Source organism: Triticum urartu, chromosome 6 (genome assembly GCF_003073215.2).
Source record: "Triticum urartu cultivar G1812 chromosome 6, Tu2.1, whole genome shotgun sequence".
Classification (NCBI taxonomy): domain Eukaryota; kingdom Viridiplantae; phylum Streptophyta; class Magnoliopsida; order Poales; family Poaceae; genus Triticum; species Triticum urartu.
The window spans coordinates 72,740,711-72,762,281 of NC_053027.1; positions in this window are offsets into that span (position 1 = coordinate 72,740,711).

The window sequence follows — 21,571 nt, forward strand, 5'->3', positions numbered from 1 at the left end:
TGCTGAATGGTTCTGGTGCTAGGGTAGTTCTAGTCTCCCCCCAAGGAGATAAGCTCAGATATGTTCTCCAGATTCACTTCGATTCCTCCAATAATGAAGCAGAATATGAAGCACTTTTGTACGGGTTGCGCATGGCCATTTCACTCGGCGTCCGTCGCCTCATGGTCTATGGCGACTCAGATTTGGTGGTTAATCAGGTGATGAAGGAGTGGGACGTCAGAAGTTCGGCTATGACTGGTTATTGCAATGCAGTGAGAAAGCTAGAAAAGAAATTCGAGGGGTTGGAGCTTCATCACATCCCCCGACTGAAAAATCAGACAGCTGACGATTTGGCAAAGATAGGCTCCAAGAGAGAAGCCATTCCCAGCAACGTGTTCCTAGAGCACATTCACTCGCCGTCGGTCCAAGAAGATCCTTTTATAGAAGAAGCCCCGCAGCCGAAAAGTGCCACAGATCCGACTGAAGTCAAAGTTCCTGCTGTGGTCGACCTAATCATGGAAGTCTTGGCAATCACTCCCGACTGGACGATACCGTACATCGCGTATATCCTAAGGAAAGAACTCCCAGAGGACGAGGAAGAGGCTCGACAGATCGTCCGCCGATCCAAGGCCTTCACAGTCATAAAGGGGCAGTTGTATAGAGAAAGCGCGACTGGAATTGGTCAGAAGTGCATAACACCAGAAGAGGGTCAGATAATCCTTGATGATATCCACTCGGGGACCTGTGGTCACCATGCGTCCTCTCGGACCATTGTGGCTAAAGCATACCGAGCGGGATTTTACTGGCCTAGAGCAAATGAGATGGCAAAAGAGATAGTCGACAAGTGTGGAGGGTGCCAGTTCTACTCCAACATGTCACACAAGCCTGCATCAGCCCTGAAGACCATTCCACTCGTCTGGCCCTTTGCTGTCTAGGGACTAGACATGGTTGGTCCACTGAGAACGGGCAGAAGTGGTTTCACTCATGTGCTTGTGGCAGTCGACAAGTTTACCAAATGGATTGAAGCTAAGCCTATCAAGAATCTTGATGCTTGCACTGCTATCAGTTTCGTCAGAGGGCTAACATTCAGATATGGAGTCCCGCATAGCATCATCACTGACAATGGGTCAAACTTCGATTCGGACAAGTTCAAAGCTTTTTGCGCCTCTCAAGGCACTCGAGTCGACTACGCATCGGTCGCCCATCCCCAGTCGAATGGACAAGCTGAAAGAGCAAATGGTCTGATTCTCAAAGGACTAAAGCCTCGACTGATGCGTGATCTCAAGCACGCGGCAGGTGCTTGGGTCGACGAGCTTCCGTCAGTTCTGTGGGGATTGAGGACCACCCCTAACCGGTCGACTGGAAGAACTCCATTCTTTCTGGTTTATGGAGCCGAAGCAGTTCTGCCAAGTGATCTTCTTCACAACGCGCCCCGAGTCGAGCTTTACACCGAAGATGAAGAAGAACAGGCCCAGCAAGACATAGTCGACCTCCTAGAAGAAGAGAGGGAGATGGCCATGATCAGATCGACCATTTATCAGCAAGACTTGCGTCGATTCCACGCCCGGAATGTGAAGAGTCGAGCCTTCCAAGAAGGAGATTTGGTCCTCCGAGTGGATCAACAGAAACCACACAAGCTTGCTCCTACTTGGGAAGGCCCCTTCATCGTCACCAAAGTCCTCCACAATGGAGCGTATCACCTCTACATTGTTGATCGCCAGATCGACGAGCCACGAGCTTGGAATGCGGAACTACTCCGCCCCTTTTACACTTGAGTTCTCCCTTGGACGAGATGTAATAAGAAAAATTTCTGCAGTTTATTTTTATCAAAGACAAGAGTGTCCCAATAATTGCTGTCACTTCTGTTTGCTTACGAAATCCCCCAGTGGGTGACTTAGCTGCGAATCCGTTTCACCTAAGTTCGAAAAATCCTACCGAGTGGAGAGCCAGACTCCCACTTGGAGGCTTAGCTGCAGCCCAGCGCTCGCCTAAGTTTGAAAAAATCCTACCGAGTGGAGAGCAAACCTCCCACTCGGGGGCTTAGTTGCAGCCCAGTGCTTGCCTAAGTGTTCAAAAATCCTACCGAGTGGAGAGCAAACCTCCCACTCGGAGGCTTAGCTGCAGTCCAGTACTCGCCTAAGTTCTCCCACTAAGAGACTTAACTGTAGTCAGCACTCGCCTAAGTTTGAAAAAATCCTACCGAGTGGAGAGCAAACCTCCCACTCAGGGGCTTAGCTGCAGCCCAGTGCTTGCCTAAGTGTTCAAAAATCCTACCGAGTGGAGAGCAAACCTCCCACTCGGAGGCTTAGCTGCAGTCCAGTACTCGCCTAAGTTCTCCCACTAAGAGACTTAACTGTAGTCAGCACTCGCCTAAGTTTGAAAAAATCCTACCGAGTGGAGAGCAAACCTCCCACTCAGGGGCTTAGCTGCAGCCCAGTGCTTGCCTAAGTGTTCAAAAATCCTACCGAGTGGAGAGCAAACCTCCCACTCGGAGGCTTAGCTGCAGTCCAGTACTCGCCTAAGTTCTACCACTAAGAGACTTAGCTGCAGCCAGCACTCGCCTAAGTTTGAAAAAAAATCCTACTGAGTGGAGAGCGAACCTCCCACTCGGGGGCTTAGCCGCAGTCCAGCACTCGCCTAAGTTCTCCCACTAAGAGACTTAGCTGCAGTCAGGCGCTCGCCTAAGTTTGAAAAAATCCTACCGAGTGGAGAGCAAACCTCCCACTCGGGGGCTTAGCCGCAGCCCAGTGCTTGCCTAAGTGTTCAAAAATCCTACCGAGTGGAGAGCAAACCTCCCACTCAGAGGCTTAGCTGCAGTCCAGTACTCGCCTAAGTTCTCCCACTAAGAGACTTAGCTGCAGTCAGCACTCGCCTAAGTTTGAAAAAAAAATCCTACCGAGTGGAGAGCGAACCTCCCACTCGGGGGCTTAGCCGCAGTCCAGCACTCGCCTAAGTTCTCCCACTAAGAGACTTAGCTGCAGTCAGCACTCGCCTAAGTTTGAAAAAAAAATCCTACCGAGTGGAGAGCGAACCTCCCACTCGGGGGCTTAGCCGCAGTCCAGCACTCGCCTAAGTTCTCCCACTAAGAGACTTAGCTGCAGTCAGCACTCGCCTAAGTTTGAAAAAAAAATCCTACCGAGTGGAGAGCGAACCTCCCACTCGGGGGCTTAGCCGCAGTCCAGCACTCGCCTAAGTTCTCCCACTAAGAGACTTAGCTGCAGTCAGACGCTCGCCTAAGTTTGAAAAAATCCTACCGAGTGGAGAGCAAACCTCCCACTCGGGGGCTTAGCCGCAGCCCAGTGCTTGCCTAAGTGTTCAAAAATCCTACCAAGTGGAGAGCAAACCTCCCACTCGGAGGCTTAGCTGTAGTCCAGTACTCGCCTAAGTTCTCCCCCTAAGAGACTTAGCTGCAGTCAGCACTCGCCTAAGTTTGAAAAAAAATCCTACCGACTGGAGAGCGAACGTCCCACTCGGGGGCTTAGCCGCAGTCCAGCACTCACCTAAGTTCTCCCACTAAGAGACTTAGCTGCAGTCAGACACTCGCCTAAGTTTGAAAAAATCCTACCGAGTGGAGAGCAAACCTCCCACTCGGGGGCTTAGCTGCAGCCCAGCGCTCGCCTAAGTGTTTAAAAATCCTACCGAGTGGAGAGCAAACCTCCCACTCGGAGGCTTAGCTGCAGCCCAGTGCTCGCCTAAGTACAAGACACAACCCAATCCGCGAGTCGACTGCTACCTTCCCCTTCGGAGCTGCGCCGCAAATACTAGGTTATTCCGAGTGAAGATCAAGATCCACTCGACGAATTAAACCATGAAGATATTCAAATGAGAAATCAAGATCAGATAAAGCCTAAAAGGTCCCAGACCTCAGATCAAAGTACTCAAGCCCTCGGCTCGGCGGAGTTTAACGGTTACAAATCCACTCGGCATTCCGAGGCAAATTTAAAGTGAAGCATAAAAGTTTTTCATTAATCAGGAGGAGGACTGGAAGGGGCGACGAACTCGTCCAAGTCGATCCTGTCTGCAATACGAGTGGCAGCAGCAATAAAAGTCTCCATGAAGTCCTGAAAGTTGTGCTTCCTGGTATTGGCAACTTGGATGGCGGCTAGCTTTTCTTCTCGCGCCTCCTTGCAATGGACGCGGAGCAGAGACAGAGCAACATCAGCACCACATCTAGCAGAAGATTTCTTCCATTCCGCGACTCGACCCGGGACTTCATTCAGTCGGACCATCAGGGACTCGAGGTCGTTCTAAAGTGTCGTTCCGGGCCAGAGTGATGTGTCGATCCGCGACATCGCAACCTTCAGCCGAGCAAGATAATCAACAACGCTGGTAACACGAGACTCCAGTCGGAGCACGTTCATAGCAGCCTCGTCCTTCACGAGAATTGGCGGGATCCAAGCCTGGCTCCACTCGACTGGTTTCCTCTTCGAAGCTCTGGCAGAATTCTGCAAACACGATTCAAGAATAAGACAGTGGCCGTACGCGGGCTCGGCAACTACAAGACAGCCGGGTTGGAATAATTACCTTCGAGCATGACGAACAGCTTCTTGGCGAGTCCACCGAGATAAGCCTCCAGATCTTTTACCAGGCGCCAGCTCACCCGCCTTGTTGTGCAGAGCCATCTTTTCTTTCTTCAGTCGACTGGCATCTCGATTAGCTGTCTCGAGAGCAGTTTTCAGTCTGGAGTTCTCCTGTTCAAGAGTTCCGACCGAAGCCAGCTTCTCTTCTGCGAGCTTCATTTTGCTCGAGGCCTCCTTCTGTGCCTCTGCAAGGTCTTGATCCTTCTTCTTCAGAGCTTCCTCCAGTTTATCTGCGGCGCGTCGAGTGGAACCAACATCAAGAATGGACAAGAAAGAAAAGCCACCCGTCAAAAATGGAGAACCTCACCGGCCATACCTTTTGCTTCTTCTTGCGCCTTCTTCAAATTCTCCTGAGCAAGCTTCAAGTTAAGGTTGAGCTGGATCTGCTGATTCTCCAACTCAGTATAGCGAACTACAAGTTCGCAAGATTTCTGTAAAAAGAAAAATCAGTCGACAGACGTCCAAGATAAGTTGCTTCCGAGTAACTAAGAGACAATGATGACGTTTCTAAGACCACAGCCGAATCAAAAACATTCGACAGTAGTCTCGGGGACTACACCCAGTGGGTGCACTCAGCGTGCCACCACTGGTTCGACCAAAAAAAACAAAGAGAAAGAGAGAAAAAGTTCCACTCGACCTGGCCCGACCAAACCGAGTGAAGAAATACAGCTACAGCAACACAATGTAAAGACTACAGTCGACTGCCAGCAGTCCACCGTAGTCTCGGGGACTACACCCAGTGGGTGCACTTAGCGTGCCCCCACTCGTCCAAGGATTGGCAGACACACCCAGTGGGTGTACAGATACAGATACAAAAGATCTTCGGAAAAGAGACTCTTCAAACAGCATATCATAACAGACCAAGTGTTGAGTCGACTGACCTGGACGTTGCTCTGAAGAGCCGAACTCGCGTCATAGGCTGCTTGGCTGGCCTCCCAAGCCATCTCCACTTGCTCCATCATGATCCCCGCCTGGCGTATAGCCTCCTTTGCAGCAGCCGCTTGGTCCTCAGGGACGGGGTACACAGCAAAAAGCGAAGGTGGATCCGCAGTCGACGCCGAAGGCCGCACGCTCGTCAGAGGAATGGCGAAAGTCACAGAAGCCCGAGTGGTGTCACCACCATCCCGAGCCATGGCCTCAGACGCCGGAGCAGGTTGGGGGGTCTTGTCAGCCGACGATCTCTTGTTCCTCCTCATTCTCAGCGGTTCGTTGTTGTCGTCATCCAGAAGGTCGATAACATGAGGAGGGGCTGCAAGAGAAACATTCAATCGACCAGAGTTGCAATAAATGATCAGTCGACTCAAAAAAGAACATCAGTAATTGTACCAGGGTTGGAGGTAACATCATCCTCCATCTCTTGGTCGTCGTCCTTGGCGGAGACCTCAGAAGTAGCAGCGCTGCAAATCTCGAAAGTCAATCAGTTGGCTCAATGAATCGACCAAGGATCTGTCCATGGTCGACGAAGGAAAGCAAGTTTTATTATTACCCGGAAACGGTAGGGACAGCTATCTTCATCTTGGGCAGAGCCTTGGGCGGCTTGGACAGCGTCGTGCGTGGGTGCTTGGGAACCTTCCCAGTCAGCGTAGGAGAAGAGGTCCGAGGGCGTTTCGACGACTGCCCAACAGAAGCAGTCGCCTTGCCACGTTCCCGCGCTGGGTCATGTGTGTGCTTGGACCGCCCCTCTGGGCGAGGGGGTTCGACCTCCTCCTCCTCCTCTTCGCTGGAGTCGACGTTGTCGTCTCCCTCTCCTTCACCGTCGGACTCCCACTCGCCTTGGTCGTCCCCACTCTCACCTCCGCTCGCCTCCCCTTCCTCAGTTGGCTCCTGATCCCCGTTGGGCGTCGAGTACATCTCGCTGGTCGCCTGGAAAGCAATAGACAAGACGAAAGTCAATCGACCAACTCAAAGAAGACCAATGCAGAAAACAAGATTTCAGTCCGGAGCATAAAGACATACCTGGTCCACTTCATACGAGTTGTCGAGTGGAGTTACCCTCCTGGCTCCTCGGGGGTTGTCTTTGTTCCCCGTGATGCTCGACAGCCACCCCTCTAGCATCTCGTCGGTGACCTCCTCCGGGTGGATCCGAGTGGTGTCATTGAGACCCGAGTACAACCACATCGGGTGGTCACGAGCCTGGAGCGGTTGGATGCGCCTCTGGAGGAAGACCTCCAGCAGGTCCATTCCAGTCACACCCTCACGGACAAGCTCGACCACTCGACCGGCCAACACTTTGACTTGGGCCCTTTACTCTGGCGTCACTTTCAGAGAAGCGGGTTTTTCAACTCGGTCGAGGGAGAAAGGAGGAAGACCAGTCGGCTGTCCTGGGGTCGCCTGGTCCTGACAGTAGAACCAGGTCGCCTGCCAACCACGGACCGACTCCAGGAAAGTAATGGATGGAAAACAGCTCTTCCCCCTCGTCTGGATCGCCAAGCCCCCGCACAACTGGATCACCTGCGTCCTCTCGTCACTCGACTTGGCCTTCTTGACCGATTGAGAACGGCAGGTAAAGATGTGCTTGAAAAGTCCCCAATGGGGGCGGCAACCCAAGAAAGCCTCACACATGGAAATGAAAGCGGCAAGGTATACAATGGAGTTGGGAGTAAAGTGGTGGAGCTGCGCTCCGAAGAAGTTCAAGAAGCTCCGAAAAAAAGGATGGGGCGGCAGAGAAAACCCTCGGTCGATGTGGGTGGCTAGGAGCACGCACTCACCGTCACGGGGTTGAGGTTCGATCTCTCCCCCCGGAAGACGCGCGGCTTCGTGGGGAATGACTACCCCTCGACCATGTCGTCGAGATCCTCTTGCCGGAGCACCGACGGCATCCAGTCGCCCTGGATCCAACCTTTGGGCAGAGCGGTCCTAGAGGAAGATCCGCCCCGAGCAGACCTCTTCCCTTTCCCCGCCGCCGCCGCCTTCTTCGCGCGCTCCCGAGCAGTCGTCTTGCCCTTCACCATCGTCGCCGGCGAAATCTCGAACGGGCTTGCGGCGCTAGGGTGAGAACGGAGGTGGCGGAAGGACTTGCGAAGGGGGAGAGGAAGAAGAAAGCAGAAGGGAGCGCACTGTTTGGAAACCCCGAGCCGGCAACTTATAAGGGGCCGCTTCCGAGTGGCTGACTGGTAGGCCCAGGATATCCAGTCAAATCCCGCAGCAGACGCGCGCGCAGTACATGGTGAAAAAGGCGACGTGGGGATCGAGGAGCTTCCGCTTTATCGCTTCTGATTACTACGGCCGCTCCCGTCCCACGCGCTTCCCAAAATCCGAATCCTGCGATATCCGCGGGCCACAGAAAAACTTGTCAAAACAGGAGACCCCGATCGCGCCAGCGCTCAGTATGTCACAAGTAAAGAAATTCACTCGATGATAGGCCTGGAATGGATCAAGGCGACTGAAAGAGGTTGATAACGTCATCCGTGACAATTGGCCCAAAACGAGGCACTCGTGTAGCCCAAAGAACCAGTCGGGAAGATCCCCAACTCTTTCCCCACTCTAACCTCGATCCATTCGGGGGCTAATGATGAAACTATGTACCTAGGGTAGGGGCACGGACCCGTCCAAAGAGCCCTACCCAAGGACATCCCTAGAAGAAGTCACCTTTCAATCGACTTGAAGGTATCTCACTCGACGGGTTCAAGACTCTCGACCATGAAGCTAGCCACTCGACCGCCAGGAGATCTGAAGTCACTCCGCAGGCAAACGGTCGGCTATTAAGTAGTCTTTATGGTCATTGTAGCACTCTATTAGGGGCGTTACCAGTAACGCCCAACCTTAAATGTACCTTAAACCCTGCATTACTGAGGGCAGGAGAGGGCCGGCGAACTCTATATAAGCCACCCCCCTCCTTAGTATGAAGGGTTCGCACCCCTGTTATTCACACGCCAGTAATCCAGTCGACCACCTCCGGGCACCGAGACGTAGGGCTGTTACTTCCTCCGCGAAGGGCCTGAACTCGTACATCTTGGTGTGTTTACAACTTCCCAATAGCTGAGATCTAGCCACTCCATACATACCCCCCCTACATCACTGTCAGAGTTAGAACCACGACAGCGGGTGTGGGGATCGGGCCCGAGGCAGGATCCCCGTGGGCCTGGCGGGCCGCAGCGGACTGGGGCGTTGGGGAACCGACGTGTCGCCTCCTGGTTGGGCGCGGGAGGCGGCGGTGTTGAGGTTGCGGCTATCTATTGGTCGAGCAATGTGTCCGGTGGACATGTCCGGCGTGGGTGGACATGTCCGGCGGCGCGAGGAAGGGGAAGGTAGGGTTTGATCCATGAAAAAATGGAGAGGGAGGTGTTTATATAGGTATAGGGGGGTACGAATGTCCAAATGAGGTGCGGTTTTCGCCCACACGATCGTGATCCGACGGCGGAGAACATGGAGATGGTTTAGATGGGTTATTGGGCTGTTTTGGAGGGGTGTTGGGCTGCAACACCAAAGAGGCTTTTGCGGTTACTCGGTTAAATGTTCGGGCATCAAACGGCCTCCAAATGGAACGAAATTTGACAGGTGGTCTACCGGTGATGTACCAAGGCCATTTGACAAATCTTGGCCCATTCCGAGAATGTTTTTCTCCCACTCACGAAAAGAGACAAGAGGGGAGCGACGGGAGCACGTGGGAGTGTCGGATTGCAAAACGGACAACGGGGAAAATGCTCAGATGCATGAGACGAACACAAATGCAAATGAGATGCACATGATGACATGATATGAAATGCATGACATGAACAAAATGAAAAACAAAGACAAAAAATCAACCACGTAGGGAAACTCATATCACATAGCCGAAAATGGCGAGAGTCAGAGTTACAAATATGGAATGTTGTATCCGGGGCGTTACAGTGTTAATCACACAGCGATGTGAACTAGATTATTGACTTTAGTAAACCCTTTGGGTATAGTCACATGAAGATTTGAACTAATCACATAAAGATGTGAACTATTGGTGCTAAATCACATGACGATGTGAACTAGATTATTGACTCTAGTGCAAGTGGGAGAGTGAAGGAAATATGCCCTAGAGGCAATAATAAAGTTGTTATTTATATTTCCTTATATATGATAAATGTCTATCATTCATGCTAGAATTGTATTAACCGGAAACTTAGTACATGTGTGAATACATAGACAAACAGAGTGTCACTAGTATGCCTCTACTTGACTAGCTCGTTGAATCAAAGATGGTTAAGTTTCCTAACCATAGACATGAGTTGTCTTTTGATTAGCGGGATCTCTGCCAAGTTCAAATTGTATGGTGTTTCAACAAATTAGAAGCAGTACATGCTAGAAATCATATGCAAGACACAACCAATATCACAGTGGTGACTTAAAGGTGCCTTATCATAAGTGACTGATGCGGGATATGCAAGAGTAGTAGTCTGATGTAGAAACAGGAACACATGTCATATTCACAGGCATTATGTGTAAAGTAAGCAGATGCAATTCAACAAAGTTATAAGCAATACAAGCTAGACATCATACGCAAAATGCAACCACATTTAATAGTGCCAAATTAGAGCAAGCACCTGTGATGGTGGAGTAGGGGAGATGTGCTCATCATCTACACAGCTACGTTGACTGTCTAGCCTTGCGTTGTCTTGCGAATCTTGTTGGGAGGATGGCGGAGTAGAATCTGTAGAGAACCTCTGTTTCATTTGCTCGAAAGGACCACCATCATCCAATTCCTTGCCAATTTCCTTCAGCTTTATTGATTTTGCATTGTGAGGTCATACCGACAAGAAAAAGGAATATCATTCGCTCTTCAGAACTCATTCATGCATGATACTAACGAACACTACTCTGATGAAAGGCAAATTCATGATACGAGGATGGAATATGTACGAAAAAATGGACAGCTTGACATATTCACACCTATGATGTGGTAACTAAGCAGAAGGCACTTCAACAAATTAGAAACACTGCAAGACACCAGATGGAAGGTGCAATCAATATCGCTCTGCCAAGTTAAAACTGTCTCGTCATAGGTGGCGTTCATCAAACTAGAAGCAATACATGCTAGAAATCATATTCAAGACGCAAACCAATATCACACTGCCAACTTAAAGGTGTCCCATCATAAGTGACTGATGCAGGATACACAAGAAGAGTAGTTTCATGTAAGAACATGGTGTGATAGACAGATATAGTATGTACCAAAATAGGAAAGCGTGTCATATTCACATGTATCATGTGTAAGCTAAGCAGATGCAGTTTACACTAATTAGGAGCAATACGAGCTAGACACCATATGCAACATGCAACCAGATATCACACTGCCAAGTTAGAGCAAGCACCTTGGATGGTGGAGTAGGGGATCGGAGACTTGGACCTTGTAATGCACTATTAGTACAAGGAGAATCGGTATAGATGCTCCATTTACGTTGCTGCAGAGGACCACCATCATCGCCTTCCTTACTCTTTTCCTTCCTCCTTCTTGATTTTGCCTTGTCAAGTCAAACCCACAAGAAAAAAGAATAAAATTTGCTCTTCAGAACTCATTGATGCATGATACTGACGAACACTACTTTCATGTTAGGCAGCCGCATGATAGGAGGATGAATATATATGAAAAACAGGACGGCGTGACATATTGACATGTATGATGTATAAAGTGTAAACTAAGCACAAGGTGCTTGAACTTGTTAGAATCGATGCAAGCTAGAAACCATATGAAAGATGAAACCAATATCACTCTGCCAAATTAAAAGGGTGCCCTAACAAATGTATTTGACCAAATTAGAAGCAATACATGGCAACAGGCTAGAAATAATATGCAATATGCAACGAATAAAGGTGACTCGTCGTAAGTGATTGATGCAGGATACAGAAGAGAGGTAGTTTCATGTAAGAACAAGGTTAACACATAGATGTAGTGTGTACCAAAAATAGGAAGGCATGTCATATTCACAGGTATAGTGTGTAAACTAAGCAGATGCAATTTGCCCTAATTAGAAGCATTACAAGCTAGACACCGTATGCAACATGCAACCACATATCACACTGCGAAGTTAGAGCAAGCACCTGTGATGGTGGTGTAGGGGAAGTGCGGTCTTCAGGTACAGAGGTACGTTCAATATCTTCATTTAGGCTTGCTGTTTCTTGAGAATCATGTGGAGAGGATGAAATTGCATTTTTTATAAGAGTATTGCGTCTCATATTAACCCACGCGCATGACTGTCTCATCATAAGCGATAGACGCAGGATACACAAGAATAGTAGTTTGATGTAAGAACATGGTGTGATAGGCAGATGTAGTATGTACCAAAAACAGGAAGGCGTGTCATATTCACATGTATAATGTGTAAGCTAAGGAGATGCAATTTAACAAATTAGGAGCATTGATGAGGGATACACAAGAAAAGTGCCTTATTATAAGATATAGTATGTACCAAAAACAGGAAAGCGTGTCATATTCACATGTATCATGTGTAAGCTAAGCAGATGCAGTTTACACTAATTAGGAGCAATACGAGCTAGACACCATATGTAACATGCAACCAGATATCACACTGCCAAGTTAGAGCAAGCACCTTGGATGGTGGAGTAGGGGAGCGGAGACTTGGACCTTGTAATGCACTATCAGTACAAGGAGAATCGGTACAGATGCTCCGTTTACGTTGCTGCAGAGGACCACCATCATCGCCTTCCTTAATCTTTTCCTTCCTCTTTCTTGATTTTGCCTTGTCAAGTCAAACCCACAAGAAAAAGGAATAAAATTTGCTCTTCAGAACTCATTGATGCATGATACTGACGAATACTACTTTCATGTAAGACGAACAGTACATATCACACTGCCAAGTAAGAGCAAGCACCTGGGATGGTGGTGTGGGGGAATTGCGGTGATCAACTAGAGAGCTACGTTGACTATCTTCATTTAGCCTTGCTGTTTCTTGAGAATCATGTGGGAAGGATGACATTGCACTCTTTAAACGAGTATGGCGTCTCACAGAAACCCACCCGGGTGACTATCTCATCATAAGTGATTGACGAGGGATACAAAAGAGCATTAGTTTGATGTACGAACATGGTTAATAGACATATGTAGTATGTATCAAAAATAGGAAGGCATGTCATTATCAAAGGTATAATGTGTAAAGTAAGCAGATGCAATTTAACCAAATTGGAAGCAATACAAGCTAGACACCATATGCAACATGCAACCACATTTGATAGTGCGAAGTTAAAGCAAGCACCTGGGATGGTTGTGTGTGGCAATTGAGATCATCAACTACAGAGCTAAGTTTACTGTCTCCAACTGCTGACACTGCACCCGTTAGAGCGCTGGAACGCTTAGTGCTTATCTTCGAATTACACTCGAGCGACTTCTGTCTTTTCTTTTCTGCATTCATCAACACCGCGTCAGAGTCTGAAATACCCATGCATAAAAAAACAATAGTGTGAGTATGGTTGAAGTGTGTGCACAATTAGTACAGTGTAAAGGTAGCAGATAGCAGGTCGGTGAGAAATAAATGACGGGAGACATATGATAGCTCTACAACATGCATGGCACACTAAATTACTACAGGATTCTATGAAAATAACAGTCGACTGAAAGCAAATAGGTCAATCCATTTTTTCTGCACCATCCAATGTACAAAGAACGGGCAGATCGGCTTCATCTACCTCCAGCGAGTCAGTGTTGATGATCTTCCTCGAAACGCCAGCGACCACCGGCCCAGTATTCCTCCCCTGCTTGCGCCCTCCCCTCGACCTCACCGCACCGCCGTGCTTGGCACCGCCCCCCGGCCATCCATTCAAGCCCCGCCGACCTCCAGATCGGGCGCAAACAGCTCCTACGCCCCACACCCCTATGATAGACACCGATGCGCCACTTCCCCGGGGAACAGGCGGACTAGGTGCTCCGCGCGCCTAAGCGGGTGCTGCTTCTTTTAATTGCGGTTAGATTGACCCTGAATTGAAATCCAGGCGGGCTACTGACCTCTAGCAAAGGTGAAATAGTAAAAGGGAGGAAACCTTGTGCATTTAGTATCACGAAGAAGATGCAGTAAGAAGCGCTCAACTAGTTTCTTTCGCGGGATGAATACGGTGTGAGCGGAGATGTAAGATTTGCACGAATAAGGGAAGAGGAGTACCTCTTTCTGCTGGCAGTGTTGCGTCCTCCTTCTGTTTTTTCGACAATCTTCTTGTTGTTCGCCGGAAACCAGAAGTTGTGGAGGACGGTGCAGCCTTGGACGAACCCATGGCCAAGTTGTTGAGTGTGGTGCGGTGGCCGTCTGTCGGCGGCGGGGAAGCAGATCCGAGGCGGCGAACGACGGCGTAGCGGGAACAGCTCCGGTGCGGTGGACGGTTGCGACAGTGGAGCTGCAGCAGTGAGGCGCGGGACGAAGTGGTCGGAGTGGTTTTGGTACGGCGCATGTCAACATCGGCGTCGTGGAGGTAGCTCTGCCTCAGCTTCAGCTGCTAAGTCCTTGAGGGTGTTGCGGTTGCGGTTGCGTTGGACGACGACGCCGGGGTACCAGCTCTGGCGTGATGGAGGAGGGCGGCGGTGGATTGGCCGCTATGAGGTGGAGGACGGAGAGGCTGTGGTTTCGCGGCTGGTGGAGAGGGCGTTTTCGCGCTCACGGAGTATGAATGGGGAAACGAAGGAAGGCGGGGAACTAAGGGGGAACAATGTTTCGGTTTGAGACGCGCTTGTTTGAAATTTGGAAGTTACAAACTTTCCCCCCGTCTAAAATTTTAGACATATTGCGGGTTGGGGTAGGACAGTCATGTCAGGTGTCCCAAATGTGGGCGGGATAGATTTCGGCCGAGCGCATGGGTAGGCACCCACGGCGTATGAATGCTTCTCTGGCGTCTTGGTGAAGTTACAAACGTACCCCGGTTTAGACCTTTGGACATCGGGCCGATAGGCTATACGGGCCAGAGTCAGGACAGTAATTTCCTACCACCAAAACATTAGTCTCGCGCGGTTTCAGGTGACTAGAGGCCTATTTGGCGCTTCGTTCAATATTTGGGAGCAGAAGCTTTAACGTTTTCGATTCTCTTGAATTGAACTTTCAGGATTTTTCAAACTTCACAAATCTTTACTCTTGAAAATCCTAAAGCTGTGATTATTTTGGAATGGAGGGGGTACATTTGAATATACATTGTACACGAGTATATATTAAAATATATGCAACTTACCTCAGTTCATGCATGGTTCCAGATATAATCTCCTTGGTTGCAAAAAAAGTTAGATATGCGTATGAATATATATAGCATGTTCAAACTCACAACAAAGATTGATGCCCCCTTTTACATCTGATTTACAAATGCCATTATCTCGGGTTCAAATAGATGAATGCACTTCCTATGAATTCGAATCTTCGAAACCCCCTTTATGTTGAATTCGACATGTATTCTATTTCGTAGCTAGCAATTTGGAATGTATCCATGCAAGTGACAAATGTATAAAGTGCTTCACACTAACAACATGGAGTGCACTAATTAATGTTTATATATGAATTGCAAAAGCAGCCATTGCCTGTATTTCAAACTGCTCTCACTCTATGGATCGATAATATGAAATAAACACATGCACATGCTAGAATTCAATTGCAGTTGAAGAAATAGCCTACTCCTGGTACTGTATATTAGTGATAGGGGTGTGTACAAAGTACACGTGAATACCAGGCATTGTGCGTGTGTGTGTATTATCGACGAACTAGCCCCCAAGCTTGTATAACATACTAAGGGCCTAGGGTTACAAATCATATATAGTCGGCTTATCACCAGTGGGGATAGAGTCCTCCGCAACTCTGGTAGCTTCGTGTTGTACGCCGAGTCCTCCACATGGGTCTTCGTATAACACGTCTCGGTCCAACCTATATGTGGCGTAGGATGGAACCGACCCATGAGTCTTCATGTTGACCCACCACAACTAGAAATGATGTGCCCACCACACCACACACGCAATCGGCCACTAAGAAAATAAGCATATAAAATAGTACAATGGTATCTAGCTCACGATACGTCTCCATATTTTGTTGATGACACTGACGGACTTTGCATTTGATGTGTGCTCCATATTTTGTTGACGACACTTACGGTCATTGTATTTGAAGCGAAAGCACGATATGGTCACTGGACTTCAGAATAAGCTCATCACGGTCACCACATACATTTTGTCGTGCTAACCAACATGTTGTTGGATGGTTAGAGGACAGTGGTTTCTCGAGCCCACCAAGGTTAAAGTCCCGGTGCTCGCATTTATCTTGTGTTAATTTCAGTATTTTCCGGCGATGTACGTTCAGTGGGAGGAGACGTTCCACTCGACTACGAGGCACCTATGGTGACTTTGTAAAATCTCAAGATCATATATGCTGGCCCACTCTCTCGAAGGTGCTCATAGGGGTAGGGTTCGCGTGTGTGCGCTTATAGCGGTGAGTGCTTGCGCGTATATATGAGCCCTTGCGTCTGTACCGTGTTAAACAAATACATATCATGATTATACGGTCACTGACTCACCCATACAACTCCGTATTTTGTTGATGACACAATCAATTGACCAGTCAAACATTCCATGCGGCGCAACTAGTGTTGCACCATCGGGGCGCGTAACCGTGGGGCCCACCTGTCTGCCTGTATATGAAAGAAAGAAATGGTAGTTTGAGTCTGTACTGTGTTAATAAAATAGGAGTACATTTGTTGACAACACGATCAATTGACCAGTCCAACGGTCCACATTCAGCAGCGCACATTACCATAGGGCCCACCCGTCAGCACGTATATGAAGGACAGAAATGGTAATAAATTAGTGGTCGGTGGGTATTCGAAGTCGTGAGATCTCTGGTTGGCAGTCACCGGCGGTTGGGGGCGTTCATTGGGCGGTGGGGTGGGGATCCCCGGAAAAAAAGCTCGGGGGGGGGGGGCTAGAGGGATGGCCGGTGCGGCGGCGGGGAGTAGTTTCAGGGAGGGCGGGCCGGCCGCGGGCGGCGGGGGCTGGCGGTTCGGCCGGTGGTGGTTGGCGGCTCAGGGGGGTGAGTTTGATAATAAATTGGAGGCCCTTGATTTTGTATCCAACGGCTGGAAAATCTAATGACCAAAGATGAAAAACTCAGTCGACTGACGTGTAGCCTCACCCCGCACGTACACATGCACGCACGCAAGACACGCACGCAGGACACGCATGCATGTAGGCGTGCAACACTGACACGTACACATGCACTCACGAACACACACACGTACGCACCCACGCATGCAACACTGAAACGTACCCTTGCACGCATGCAACACTCGCACGCATGCATGCACACAGCACACGACGCAAGACACACGTTCAACCTATATGTGCATGCACCCTTTGTTAAGGACATGGATTGTTACGGGTATTAATCAATCTTATCTGTGATAAGCAGAACATTGGTGTTTGCAGCGGTCTTTATGAATCACAACGTATCGAACGGGCTATCAACATAGTAGGCTTATCTACATGAAAAAGATGACGTCACACTCAATGAACAATCATCGGTTTATGAAATGCCCGCTTTTGATTGCCCTGGCCCACCAAAGGTTCCTCTGCTGTGCGCTGCCTGCATTGGGTCACTGACATGCATGTCATGCACCCAAAGAGCCCACATGTCAGTGGAAGAACGGTGGGGTGTCCTAGGTCATAGTCGAGGGCGCCACTCGCGGCACGCCCGGCTAAACACGCCTCCGTGCCACATTCAAACGCCTCCATGAAACCCGCCCGTGTGGAAGCCGAGAAACCCACTCTAGACACACGTCCGTTCATGACCGCGCCGCTCCCCTATCTCCTCCACCATTTTGTCCACTCTTACAATGTCTTACGAAGAGTAGTTATTTCGCATCCAAGCCGGCTGGGTAGCCCGCCGGATACGAGCTATGCAGCTCGCTGATCCACCTCCCTCCCCTCGCCCGACGGAGCCAGTTGCCGCCCCAAGCCGTGGAATTTTGCCATGTGTTGTTTTCATGGACTAGCAAGATGCCCGTGCATTGCACGGAACATCAAGATGCATTTTTTTACAAACTCCCGCATGCATGCAAGGGATAATTAATGTCCTCCTTTGCTATTACCACGAGGAAAACACCATTAATATTGGTGTTAGCGGCCTTGTATATCTGCAAATTGTAATTTTGATAGTGGCCCCTTGTATATAAAAATGGAGGGAGAAAGATGAGAGATAAGGTGAGGAGGAGTGGGGCGTGGTGGTGACTGGTGGTCGGACTGGGTGGAGGCATGTGGATGGGCGGCGCATTATGTCTAGGTTTGTATCTCTCTCACACACACCCACGTAGGTGGGGGACGTGCACGAAGAGAAGAGGTGCACGCACGGCGCACGTACTCCCGTTTCTTTCCCAACCACACCCGCATGGGTACATGGTGGAGCTCATTTCTATATGAAAAAGGCAGCCCACGTGGTAATTTGGCACGTGTACTGGTTGTCCACTTGGTGGAGGGAGGATCGTCTACCACGGGTGAACAAACAAATTGCAACTTGACGCGTTATGTTAAATTAAAAAAAGAGGCAAACCATGTGGGGCCTACCTTAGAGGCAAGGCTCTATACACTGGAGTACTTTTGATGTGTCCCGTCAACTCGCAGAATGAGGAGAAGCTTGCTTAGTACGCCGTCTCCCCCGCCCACGGGCGCGGAGGCTCGCAGGATGAGGTGAAGCTTGCTTACTAGTACGCCTTACGCCCGCTCCCTCGCCCACACGCGCGGTGGCTCGCAGCACGAGGAGAAAATTGTACTACTCCCTCTGTTTACTCCTCATCCCTACTACGTACTTTGGTTAGTACTCCCTCCATTTACTTATACAAGGCCACTATAAAAAATACATGTTGCATCTATACAAGGCCACAAATAGTAATCGAGACAAAAGTTACTACTCCCTCCTTTCCAGTTTATGGCTCAATTTCAAAATCTCTCCAACCAAGGTAGACGGTGAGTGGTCGAATTAATTTCGTATTTTGCACAAGTAATTAGTACGCTCATTTTTCTCAAGAAGTTATGTTTACCGAGGCATTAATTAGAACAAATGCATGAATGACCACTAAATTTCCATGAACTTGTGCATGCATTGGTTAGTTTCCTCTTGACACTGCTTGCGTCGGGTGATCTAATGCACCTCGAAATCCAACATGTAATGGTACTACTACTAGTATAGTAGAATTGAGACTTATCAAACGAAAAAACGAATGTTTTTTAGATGAGCCCTATAAACCCTAGTGGGTACGTACTCCGTAAAAACAGATTTTTCCAAAACTAAGTCGCTCCCTTTCATGAATTCTGTAGTATACTCCTCCGTCGACGCTCCCTTTCATGAATTCTGTACTTCCTGTCGCCGACATGTGGGACATATAGCAACCGGGTCGACGTGTCAAGCACCAAATAACAGTGCAGAACAGCATGGGGGACGCACCCCACTCGTACCGGCCTAGTAGTAGTAATGAGCAATGAGACGTCAAATCACAATGCCGCACTTTCCCAGACGGACGAAGCAACCATTATTTCACACTTCGGTTCGCCATCATCTCAAACCACGTACTAGTATTGCTTCTGCCTCAAGAGGGACACGCGCATCGCCTTGGTACATCATGACACGTGGGACCGCATGACAGGCCATGCTCCCCCGCCGATCGCTCCGTAAAATCACCTCATTTTTACTATACTTCCTCTGTATCGATTTACTACATGGCATGCACGTCGTTCTAGGTTGAGAATTTAACTGGCTATATATGTGATGAACAGTAATCTAGCCTTTTAAAAAATGTATACTTTTGTACAGTAGTACTATCGATGGATTGCGCCATGGAGCAAAAATTGAAATTAAAAAAAAGGTGGTACATATAGAGAGCGCTCGTCGCCAAATTATGCATATAGTACTATTAAAAAGGCTAGTCTCAATAATGGTGTCCAGCACAACCCACCTCTCAAATAAAACTAAGAGGGTGCTTGGATACATTTTAGTCCCATGACTAAAAGTAGTGGGACTAAAACATGCTAGCCTCACCCATGCTTGGATCCAAATACTAAAAAGGCTAAAATCAAGTTAATGAGCATTTATTATCCTCCAACCCCTCCAATCCAGAACTCGCTTGTGTTAAAGGAGAGGAGTTAAATGAGTAGAGAGAGGACTAATCCACATTTTAGTAGGGGTACCCCTGACTACAAAATTTTAGTCTCAAGACTAGTTTTAGCCCCTCTTTAGTCAGGGGTGCTTGGAACTTTAGCCTCTTAAAGAGACTATTTGTAGTCAGACTAAAATAAGTCCCTTGGATCCAAGCACCCTCTAAGCATCCTGGAATTCTTTGACAAAACTAAGCACCCTGATATTCTTTGACAACTAAACTGCTGGCTATATGATGTTGGCCATATATATTGTACGTATATAATGTGAAGAAACGAGTGGTAGTACTATGCCAACTAAAAGATGAAATGTAAGAAATACTAGTATGTACGTACTGAAGAGTTAAAGTAAGGAGAAGAAACATAACATAGTTCTGCTGGGGGCTCAGCACAACACACCCCTCAAATTAAATTAAGCACACCTGAAATTAAACTTTGCAACTATTCCGGTAGACACTGCATTAGAACCACCATGATCAATGACACTGCCACCTTACTCGGAGTCCTCGTCCATGTCCTCGACTTCGTCCTTGTCCCTCTTCCTCTTGGGCGATACTTCTTTGCTTGAACCGCACACTTGGCTGTTGCTCTTCATCTAACCCTTGTAGATATTGAAGCAAAGGTAGACATCCATTGCAGCGTAGTGGATGTGGTCTATATCTAGTACATTCCGCTGCCATGCATAACAATGAAACGTGTAATGAGGTTTCTCCAGTTTACCGTATGAAGGATGAACCATGGCTCCTGCCAGGATCAACATTGAAGGCTGACGAGTGGACATCAGCCGATTCTTCTGGAGGTCGAAGGTGTTGCCTACAATGAGGCCTATCTGACGCAGGACTTCTTTGTCGTTACCAAAGTCTACAGTAACGAATTTCATTGTTTTATCCTTGAGGAAGTTCTTAAAATCCTGGCACTCAACGTCGGCATGGCATATGTGGTAAACCAAGCAAACGTTATGTACGCAAACCTGGATCACGGCAGGCTTCTTCCTCTCTTCGTCCTTTAGATCCTTCTCTCGTCCCAGGACTGCGGTGTACTCAACTTCTAGCCCAGCGACCCACTCATCATCTGAGTTTTCGAACATGCGGCTGAAGCGAGAAAGGCATCCTTTCACCGTCGCGGAAGAACAGGTGTAGATGACGTCGAACTCATCGCCGGTGATGGTTCTAACCTTGTACTCACCGCTGATCGTGGAGATTTGGGATGCCATGGATTTGGGAGGAGGGTTAGGATTAGTGGAACTGCCATAATGTGAATGGACGGGACGACTAGGAGCGAACCACCGTAGTATTGAAGGACGTGCGGGGACGAGTAGGAGCGAACTGCCAGCATGCGAACGCCAGGGAAGTGGCTTTCCATTCTCCCATGATACGGGCTTCCGAGAGCCCTTGGATCTGAGATTGAACAGTTGCATGGCGTGATTCTAGACCTATGGGTGAATATCCTATCCTGGAAGGTTATTCTGCAAATTTTCAGCAACTTAGCATGCGACCATTTGATCTCAGATCCAAGGGCTGCTAGCAGCCCGTATCATGGTCGCGCCTACCACGACCGTCGCGTCGCTCGTGCGGTCGCACCCTTGGAGATTTAACACGGTGCGTTAGGCTATCTGATGTTGGCATGTCATACATAGTCATCACTTAGTCACTCATACTACAACAAGGTTGGCTATAAGTGTATTTTTTACTCCTCTCTATCTCTTTCTTCGTACTCAAGGAAGAAACGGTGCTAAGCGCGTGTATTTATTGCATTTGCCAAGGAGTGACCTCTTCCAATGAAATGGTGTTGCTAAGTTTGCTTCATTTAATTAGCTATAGACTCAAAATTGTCTTTTCACCTAGGTACACGCTCTTAGCACCGTTTCTTCCTTGGGTCACCAAACTAGTCTCTCTCTTCTTGATTAACTTGCCACATCAGACTTTATGCCTAT